Source organism: Nomascus leucogenys, chromosome X (genome assembly GCF_006542625.1).
Source record: "Nomascus leucogenys isolate Asia chromosome X, Asia_NLE_v1, whole genome shotgun sequence".
Classification (NCBI taxonomy): Eukaryota; Metazoa; Chordata; class Mammalia; order Primates; family Hylobatidae; genus Nomascus; species Nomascus leucogenys.
This window is the reverse complement of record NC_044406.1, coordinates 85,774,845-85,785,472: the sequence shown is the minus strand read 5'-3', so window position 1 is coordinate 85,785,472 and position 10,628 is coordinate 85,774,845. Positions and strand designations below refer to the sequence as shown.

General features: G+C 35.6%; 1 pseudogene; it reads right to left on the bottom strand.

Moving 5' to 3' along the window:
* Positions 1-8,748: 8,748 nt before the first annotated feature.
* LOC100581201 lies at positions 8,749-9,686 on the bottom strand (annotated as a pseudogene).
* Positions 9,687-10,628: the final 942 nt, after the last annotated feature.

Below are 10,628 nucleotides of genomic sequence, written 5' to 3'. Positions count from 1 at the left end.
TTGTTGTTTATTGGTATGTTCAGAGCAATATGTTTTCTCCTGAGTACAATCTGTATTTGTTAAGAGCAAGGGTAAGTACTGCACAGTGGAGGAAGTGGTGAAAGTAGGAAAGGGACAATAGCAAGCCAACTGGCTAAGAGATAAAAAAGAAAAGCCAAGGTGCACACGATGCTTGAACTGCCTGTTAGTCTTTTTATAAGGTATAGAAAGTAAATCTGAGAACATATTCTGTCAAGTTTGTATTATTTGCTGTAAGTTTCCAAGGCATTTTATATTGGAAAAAGAACTATATTGATGCAATTCCATATCTAGCATTGCCATTTGTTCTTTTACTTCCACAGAAGGTGTTACTTTCTATTTTTTCCCTCTCTGCTCTCTAAACTAGGTAACCATTTGGTTGTTTTTAATTGTCACATTTGTTCTCATACCAACATGTTAAATGTAACTTGCTCAAGAGCCAAATCTGCAAATTTCTTTTGCTTCTTTCTGAAAATCCGCACAAAACTAAAGTGAAAAATCTTTGTTTCTTTTTTAGTTTGGGTTCCTCATTACATTTCTAAAGTTATAGGCTTATTACTGCCCAGGAGTAGGAGAGAATTCAGATTCACTTTCAGCCACTCATCATATTCTGAATATTCTGAGATAAACAATGCAGATAGAGACTGAAAATGTCATATTTTAAACATTAAAATTTACCTGTGAAGCAATATTTTTCCTGCATATCCAATTTTTTTATTGGCTTCAATATAACATTGACAATGTCTTCTTCAAAATAAGATTTTGCTTTCAAGCTCTGATAAAATCATGAGAAAGAATGTAACATACCTTTTAAAATATAAATTTAAAGAAGAACAAATATTTGACAGGTTAATAGCAGTCAAAATAAGTCAAAAAATATGAATGCAATGCAACAGAGTTTTATATATCTATATATACAACAAAGTTAAAGCACTAAAGGGAAAGACATAATTAAGAGTTTAAGGGAACATAACACACTGAACTAGAGTGTCCAAGAGTTTATATCAACTCTCTACTTTTATATTCAGCTCCCTCACTCATACTCTATAACAGAAGAATGTTTTTTGGGAGTGCTGAGAGGGCAGGTGAACAACTATTTCAAGCCTACTATGTAATAGGCACTAGGCTCGGAATATTTTACTTCATTCCAATAAAATCCTGTAACATCTCCAATTTACAAATCAGGAAATGAGTCTCAGAGCCTAAGCAACTCGTCTAGAGTTACATAGCCTGTGAATGGCAGATTAAACCCAGGTGTATCTGATTCCAATGTTTATGCTTTTCAACTAGATTATCATGTTCCCAGGCTTTTTAGGTATGACAACTTATTTTTCCCAGAAATGATAATTATTTTATTACAGAAAAAGAACAAAGGGGATCTAGAATGATAGCTCATTATATCTTCCTATTTTTCAGTCTAATTCTGAAACATTATACCTTGTAAAGAGTGTACATACAGTTTCAAAGTTGAAAAGGGTATTGTTTAATTTTTATTTAATGTATTTAATGGACACATTGTAACTGTACATATTTATGGGATACAGTTTAATGCTTCAACACATATCTATGTGTATAGTAATCGAATTATGGTAGGTAGTGTATTACCTCATGCATTTATCATTTCTTTGTGGTGAGAACATTCAAAAGCTCTTCTAGTTACTTTATGATATGTAATATTTTACTGTTAGCCAGTCACTCTACTGTGCAATAGAACAGCAGAATTTATTCCTCCTATCTAATTGTAACTTTGTACCTCTTGACCAACCTCCCCCTTTACACCTCTTCCTCTTTCCCTCCCCAATCTCTGGTAACCACTGTTGTACTCTCTGCTTCTATGATATCAACATTATTAAAGATTCCATATGTGAGTGAGATCATGCAGTATTTGTCTTTCTATGCCTGGCTTATTTTACTTAACACGACAACCCCTGGATCTGTCCATCTTGCCACAAATGGCAGGATTTCAGTTTTTATCGCAAAATAATATTACATTGTGTATATATACCACATTTTCTTTTTTCTTTTGCTCCCTTTCTTTCTCTCCCTTTCTCTTTTCTTTCTTTCTCTCTCTTACTTTTTTCCTTTTCCCTTTCCCTTTCCTTTTTCTCTCTTTCTTGAGACCTGTCTCCCAGGCTGGAGTGCAGTGGGATGATCATAGCTCACTGTAACCTTGAATAGGAATTCAAGGTTACGCTCAAGTGATTCTCCCACCTTGGTCTCCCAAAATGCTGGGATTACAGGTGTGAGCCACAACGCCCGGTCTGTTTGCCACATTTTCTTTATCTGTTCATGCATTGATGGACACTGAGGTTGACTCTATATCTTGGCTATTGAAAATAGTGCTGCATTAACCATGGGAGTGCCATGATCTCTCTGACATACAGATTTCATTTCTATTGAATATATACCCAGTGGTGGGATTGTGGGATCATATAGTAGTTCTATTTTTAGTTTGTTAAGGAACCACCATACTGTTTTCCATAATGGCTGTGATAGGAAACAACTCCACCAGCAGTGTCTAAGTGTTTCTTTTTCTGCACATCCTCACCAACACTTGTTTTCTTTTGTCTTTTTGATAATAGTCATTCTAACTAAGGTGGTATCTCATTGTGGTTTTGATAGGCATTTCCCTGATGATTGGTGATACTGAGCATTTTTTCACATATCTGTTGACTGTATGTCTTCTTTTGAGAAATGTCTATTAAGGTCTTTTGTCCATTTTTTTTTTAATAAATGCCAAATAGCACTGCTTTATTGTTAACAATAAGGTTAACAGTTTTTTTTTTATTATTATTATACTTTAGGTTTTAGGGTACATGTGCACAATGTGCAGGTTTGTTACATATGTATCCATGTGCCATGTTGTTTTGCTGCACCCATTAACTCGTCATTTAGCATTAGGTATATCTCCTAATGCTGCCCCTCCCCCCTCCCCCTCTTTTGTCCATTTTTAAATTAGGTTATTTGTTTTCTTGCTGTTGAAGTGTATAAGTTCCTTATATATTCTGAATAGTAATCTTTTGTCAGATGTATAGTTTGGAAATATTTTCTCCCATTCTGTAGGTTGTCTTTTCACCTTGTTAATAGTTTCTTTCACTGTGCAAAAGCTTTTTAGTTCAATATAACAGCATTTGTTTGTTTTTGCTTTTTTTGCCTGTGCTTTTGAGGTCTTATTTAAAAAATCCTTGCCCAGCCCAATGTCATGAGGTATTTATCCTATTTTTCTTCTAGTAGTTTCATAGTTTCAGGTTTTACATTTAAGTCTTTAATCTATTTTGAGTTGATTTTTGTATATACTGATAGGTAGGAGTCTAGTCTCATTCTTCTGTGTGTGGATATTTAATTTTCCCAGAGCTACTTATTAAATAGACTTTTTCCACAAAAATCAGTTGGCTGTATATGTGTGAATTTATTTCTGGGCTCTCTATTCTGTTTCCTTAGTCTTTGTGTCTATTTTTATGCCCACACCATGCTCTTTTGGTCAGTGTAGTTTTGTGTTATATAATATATTTTTATATTTATACAAAATAATTGTAAATATTTATGGAGTATACGTGATAATTTGTAGTGTATTTTGAAGTCAGATAGTGTGATACCCCCAGCTTTATTTGGGTATTTTGTGGTTCGATATCAACTTTAGGATTGCTTTTTCTATATCTACAAGAAGTGACACTGGAATTTTCATAGGGATTGCACTAAAACCATAGCTCTCTTTGGTAATATGGCCATTTTAACAATATAAGTTTTTTAAAATTCATAAAAATGGGATATCTTTCCATTTATTTGTATTCTCTTCAGTTTTTTTCATCAAAGTTTTACAGTTTTCAGTGTCGAGATCTTTTACCTCCTTGGTTAAGTTTATTCCTAGGTATCTTATTTTTAGTAGCTGTTATAAATGGAACTGGTTTTTAAATTTCTTTTTCAGATAGTTCACTATAGCATATATAAATGCTGCGGATTTTTGTATGTTGATTTTGTATCCTGCAACTTTACTTAATTCATTTATTAGTTCTAAAAGGTTTTTTTTTTTTTGCTGATGTATTTACAGTTTTCTATATATAAGATCACATTGTCTATAAACAGGAACAATTTGATATTCTCCTTTCCAATTTGGATGCCTTTTATTTCTTACTTTTGCCTAATTGCTCTGGCTAGGACTTCAGTACTGAGTTGAACAGAAATGGTGAAAGTGGATATCCTTGACTTGTTTCTGATCTTACAGAAAAAGATTTTAGCTTTTCACCGTTGAGTATGATGTTAGCTATAGGTTTGTTATATATGGCCTTTGTTGTGTTGAGGTAGACACCTTCTATACCTAATTTTTAGAGATTTATTTTTAATCATGAATGGTTGTTGAATTCTGTCAAATGCTTTTTCTTCATCTTTTGAAATGATCATATGCTTTTTGTCGTTTTGTTAATATGGTGGATCAAATTTTTTATTTGCATATGTTAAATCTTCCCTGAATGTCTGGCATGAATCCCACTTGATTATGGTGAATGATCTTTTTAATGCACTGTTGGATTTGGTTTGCTAGTATCTCACTGAGAATGTTTGCATCTATGTTCATCAGGGATATTGACCTGTAATTTTGTTATTTTTGTTGTGTACTTATTTGTTTTTGGAATTAGGCTAATACTGACCTCATAAAATGGGTTTGGAAGTATTCCTTCTTAATTTTCTGGAGTATTTAAAAAAGAATTGGTATTCATTCTTCTTTAAATGTTTGGTGGAATTCATCATGGAAGCCATCAATCAGGTCCTGGGCTTTTCTTTGATGGAAGACTTTTTATTACTGATTCAATTTCCTCACTTGTTATTGGTCTGTTCAGATTTTCTATATTTTCATAATTTAATCACAGTACACTGTATGTTCAGGAATTTATCCACTTCTTCTATGTTATTAAATTTGTTGGTATATAGCTATTCATAATAGTCTCATGATCTTTGTCTTTTGTGGTATCAGTTGTAATGTCTCCTTTTTCATCTCTGGTTTTATTTATTTCAGCCTTCTCACTTTTTTCTTAGTCTAGCTAAAGGTTTGTCCATTTTATTTATCTTTTCAATAAGCCAACTCTATTTTGTTGATTTTTTAAATTGGTTTTTAGTCTCCATTTTATTTCTACTCTGAGCTTTATTATTTCCTTCCTTCTACTAATTTTAGGTTAGTTTGCTCTTGTTTTTCTTGTTTCTTGCACAATATTGTTAGGTTATTATATCTCTTTATTTTTTGGTGTAGACATTTGTTGCTATCAACTTTAGATCTTAGATCACATAGGTTTGATGTGTTTCCATTCTCATTTCTCTCAAGGAAATTTTTAATTTCCCTTTCAATTTCATCATTGACTCTTGGTTGTTTAGAAACATGTTGTTTAATGTTCACATACTTCTAAAGTTTCCAAAGTTTTTCTAATTGTTGACTTCTAGATTCATACCATGGTGGTCAGAAAAGATACCTGATATGATCTCTGTATTCTTAAATTTGTTAAAAATTGTTTTGTGGCCTAACATGTGATCTACCTGGAAAATGTTTCACATGTAGTTGAGAAGAAAGTGTATTCTGCAGCTGTTAGATGGAGTGTTTTGTAAATGTTTATTAGGGCCATTTGGTCTGTGGTACAGTTTAAGTTTGCTGTTTCTGTTGATTTTTTTGTCTAGATGATCTGCCTATTGTTGAAAGTGGGGTGTTGAAGTGCCCTACTTTTATGTTTTGCATCTGTCTCTCCCTTTATATCTAATAATATTATTTGCTTTATATATTTGGGTGCTTCATTGTTGGGCACATATGTATTTACAACTGTTATATCCTCTTGTTGAATTGATCCTTTCAGGCATTCTATATATGTCCTTTTCTTTGGGGTCTGTCACTAGAGACTAATTGTATTCATTTCGGAGTGTCATGTTTTCTTGCTTCATGTCTTTATATCCCTACATTGATCTCTGCACATCTAGTGGAATAGAAGCTTTTTCTAATTTTATAGAGTAACTTTTATAGAGAGAGACTTTTGCCTGTAGATGACTCCCTAGGGTGTTGTTTGGGTATGGGACATTGGCTTTTTTTTCTGAGTAGATTCATTAGTGTGATCCCTGTGCAGTTTTTTCAGTTGTAATCGGAATTAGTGATGTCTGTTATTGCCTCAGGGGCGTAGGCTGTAGGAGTTTGTCCTGATGGTGGTGCAGGATGCCTAGCAGTGGGTCCAATTTCAAGATTGCCCCAAACCATAGGTGCTTAGTCTTAGGGTTGGAAGATGCTCAAGGTGGGTTTCTACTCTAAGTCAGTGTAGCTGTATGTACTTCCAGTTGCTCTCCAAACTGGATTTGGGGCCTTTGAGGACCAAGGAACTTTTAGATAGCAAGGATGGCTGGTGTATGTGGCAGCAGTGGGGACTGATGGAGATCTCTGTCTTGCTTTTTCTCCATAAGAAAATGTCTCCCCTGACTCTGAGCTCATTCAGGAAGGGGAGACCTTGTGGCAGAGTCAGGATGCCTCGCTCCCCTCTCTGTGGTGTTATCAAGGGCTTCCATGCTTCACAAGGATTTCCCTTCTCCCCTGGGGCTCTCCAGTGTACTTCCTCAGTCACTTTAGTCAAAATACAGTTGTTTATTCATTGTTTTAATTCATCTTTGTGGGAGTGACGGGTACCAGGTAACTCTAGTCAGCCATCTTGCTGACGTCACTGGAAAGAGTATTTGAAATAACTGACATTTAACACAGCTTTCAGATAATATGGTTTGAGTTACTGTGCCCTGGAAAATGAAAATGGAACTTGTAAAATCATGTTCATTATGTATTAGTATAATGTGGAGAGGCAAAACTCAATTTAAAAAGAGAGATAAAATATTTATTTCTGGCAAAAGCCTATACACATAGGTAAGCTTTTGGAAAGAATTGTACTTTGGGCATCCCAAATTGGACATCCATGATAAGCAGGCAGGAATATAGATGTGTCTGGAGATCAAAGCTGGGGAGTCAGAGCTGGAGATTTAAATTTGAGAAATCAATATGTAGATAGCATGTAAAGCCATGAGACAAGATGAGTCACCCAGTAAAAAAGTGTTGATAGAGAAGTGGACAGAAGACAGGAGCCTTAAGTGCAAATACATGATAACTCATTTTCAATGCCCAAATATTCTCAGACTGCTTCCCTAACGTACATGCATACACACATGCACACACAAACACACAAATAGTTGTACTTCTAGTATCTAGTTGAATTTAGACACCGCATACACTTGTGATATGTAGCATCACTGCTAAAGATGAGACTATTAATAGACATAGACTTCTGAAGGGTTGTTTGGAGACATTTAGGGTCACACAGAACCAACGTGCCACTCAGTTTTAAGAGCTCTGTGGCATAGTAGTTGGCTTTGGCTGTGGCATCAAATTATTTCGGTTGGAATTCCAAATCCACTATTCCTATCAAGTGGCCTTGGACAAAGTATTGAATTTTGTTGTTGCCACTCAGTTTCCTTGTTTATGTAATAATAGTATCTACTTCATAAGATTCTTGTGAGGATGCAATGAGCTAAAATAGGTAAAACATATGGTAGCTCACCAAATGTTCACAATTCTTATCCAAGAATTATGTAACGGAGTTTGAAGGGATCCTAGCAGCTTTCTTTTCCAAGCATCCCGCCCTCCAGGAATTCTCTCAGGCAGCTCACTACATCATGAGGCCGTTGTTTCTATACTGACGAGCTCTTGGTGTTGCACAGCCACTTTGTATGTGGAAACCAAACCTACCTCTTCTCACCGCTACACTTGGATTGTATTTTTGCATTCCAGAGAGCTACAGAATAAGTTGTCTCTTTCACTGAATCTTCAAACCCTGGAGGCAGCTCTCATGTGCTCTGTTGTCTTTTTTTTCACCCTGCTCCTTTAACTATTCTGTACACAAAATGAATTCCAGACTTCTCATACTCCTGGGCTTCAATCCATCTACAGATATTGCCATTTGTCAAAGTTCCTTTAAAATTTGCCTATGAAATTTGTACATCAAGACATACAAGTGCTTGTTATAGAGCAAATGTTAAGCCACATCTGATTTGAGCTGAGATGGATGAAGAAAAACAATGAATCCATTTAGTGTTTGTGATGCTTTTAGGCTTGGCAACTTTAAGAAAAATAAAGTAAAACTATTTTAATTATTTTGCTAAGTGCAAACCTAAAGTAACTTCCTAAAGTGTGTTTCTAAATTGAGAAGAACTCACCTGGCTTTTTGGTGATAGGCATACCTGTTTATAAATGAGTGATTTCAACATGTGGGTCATAACATATATGAGAAACATTCTTTCAATTTTAGAGTGGCTTTTCATTAAAAATATCCTAGCTGGACACCTGTGAAGATTCATAGTCCATTATTTATCTTGTACATTTCTATAGTGCCTGTTGCCACAGTAACCTACTCAAACTGAGATATAAGACAATAAACAAATAAGCTTGAAAGACCACTATAGTCACAGATGACTTGAATCATGAATATTATACTATGATGAGTAGGACAGTTGATGATATTCTACTGAAAAAATTATAAATCAAGATTGTAAAGGCTCCTGGAACAACCAACTGTAAAGAAAGATTTCTGACAATACTATTCTAAGTGCTATGGGTCCACACAGAAGGTAAAGGTTTAAAAAATGACTGTTTTCACAAAGGAATACTACTCAGCCTTTATTTTTTATTTACTTAAATATGTAAGTTATTTCATTAGGTGGTTCTTAAGGAATTTAGAACACTAATTAGTGAGGATAAATTCCATTCATCAGGGCAAACACAGATCACAGGTAGCCCTGGAGCTGAGGAATAGCTTTGAGTTTGGTAAAATTTTTGAGTCCACAGTTTTCTGATCAACTTTGTACTGCTCTGTAATCTCGTATTTCTCTCTTTCTGTGTTGAAGATCTCACCTTCCTGGTGTCTGGGCTTCTGTAGCTTCTTCTTCTTGAAGTAAATGTCAGTAAGATGTTTTTGGATTTTCACATTGCTGATATCAATTTTGGTTGAGGTGGCAATGACAAATTTCCGACGTGCTCTTTGTAGAGGAACTCGATTGGGGACCAGAGGTCCAGTCACAAGTAACAGGTCACTAGTCAGCTACTTCAAGAAAACCACCCCGTTGCCTCTGTGGCACCTAGTGAGGATGAGCAGAATGGTCCCACGGGTGATGCTGGCTCACAGTTTTCTCATGTGCTGACTGAAGGGATTTTTGACATGGCTCAGAATCTTTTTTTTTTCCTTTCTTTTTTTTTTTGTTATTATACTTTAGGTTTTAGGGTACATGTGCACATGGCTCAAAATCTTTCGAGTCATATCTTTAGTAGGATAATATCTAGGCCCTTTGAGAAGTTTAACCAACCTGGTACTGCTATTCTTGTTATCATCAATTGGTTTTGCAACAGTTGCAAGAACCTTCTCCTTTTTCTTTTCAACCTTGGGTTTAGCGGCAGAGTACTTCCTCTTGTACATGGCCTTTCTGGAATACATAGCAGATTGGGAATATCTGGCAATTCGTTTGACAAGGATAGAATTTCAGCTGCAACAGGGCTTTCTCCTCTTGGGCTTTTTAGCCTTGAGGGTACCCTTTTTCACCTTGCTACCAGTATCAGACTTCTTGGCTTTGGGTTTCTTCTCCTTAGTATCTGGCTTCTCAACTTTTTCACCTGCCATCATGCAAGATGGGAAAGAGCTATTCAGCCATTATAACGAAGGAAATTCTGTCAGTAGTGACAACATGAGTGAATCTAGAGGACATCATCCTAAGTGAAATAAGCCAGGCACAGAAGGACAAGTACCACATGATCTCACTTAAATGTGGAACCTAAAGAAGTAGAATTAACAGCAGAGTAGAATAGTGGGAGAAAATTTTGCAATCTATCTGTCTGACAAAGGGCTAATATCCAGAATCTACAAAGAACTTAAACAAATTTACAAGAAAAAAACAACCCCATCAAAAAGTGGGCAAAGGATATGAACAGATATTTCTCTAAAGAAGACATTTATGTGGCCATCAAACATATGAAAAAAAGCTCATTATTACTGGTCATTAGAGAAATGCAAATCACAACCACAATGAGATACCATCTCACGCCAGTTAGAATGGTGATCATTAAAAAGTCAGGAAACAACAGATGCCAGAAAGGATGTGGAGAAATAGTAATGCTTTTACACTGTTGGTGGGAGTGTAAATTAGTTCAACCATTGTGGAAGACAGTATGGAGATTCCTCAAGGATCTCGAACAAGAAATACCATTTGACCAAGCAATCCCATTACTGGGTATATACCCAAAGGATTATAAGTCATTCTACTATAAAGACACATGCACATGTATGTTTATTGCAGCACTATTCACAATAGCAAAGACTTGGAACCAACCCAAATGCCCATCAGTGTTACACTGGATGAAGAAAATGTGGCACATATATACCAGGAAATACTATGCAGCCATAAAAAAGGACGAGGTCATGTCCTTTCAGGGACATGGATGAAGCTGGAAACCCATCATTCTCAGCAAACTAACACAGGAACAGAAGACCAATCACTGCATGTTCTCACTCATAAGTGGGAGCTGAACAATGAAAACACATGGGCACAGGGAGGGGAACATCACA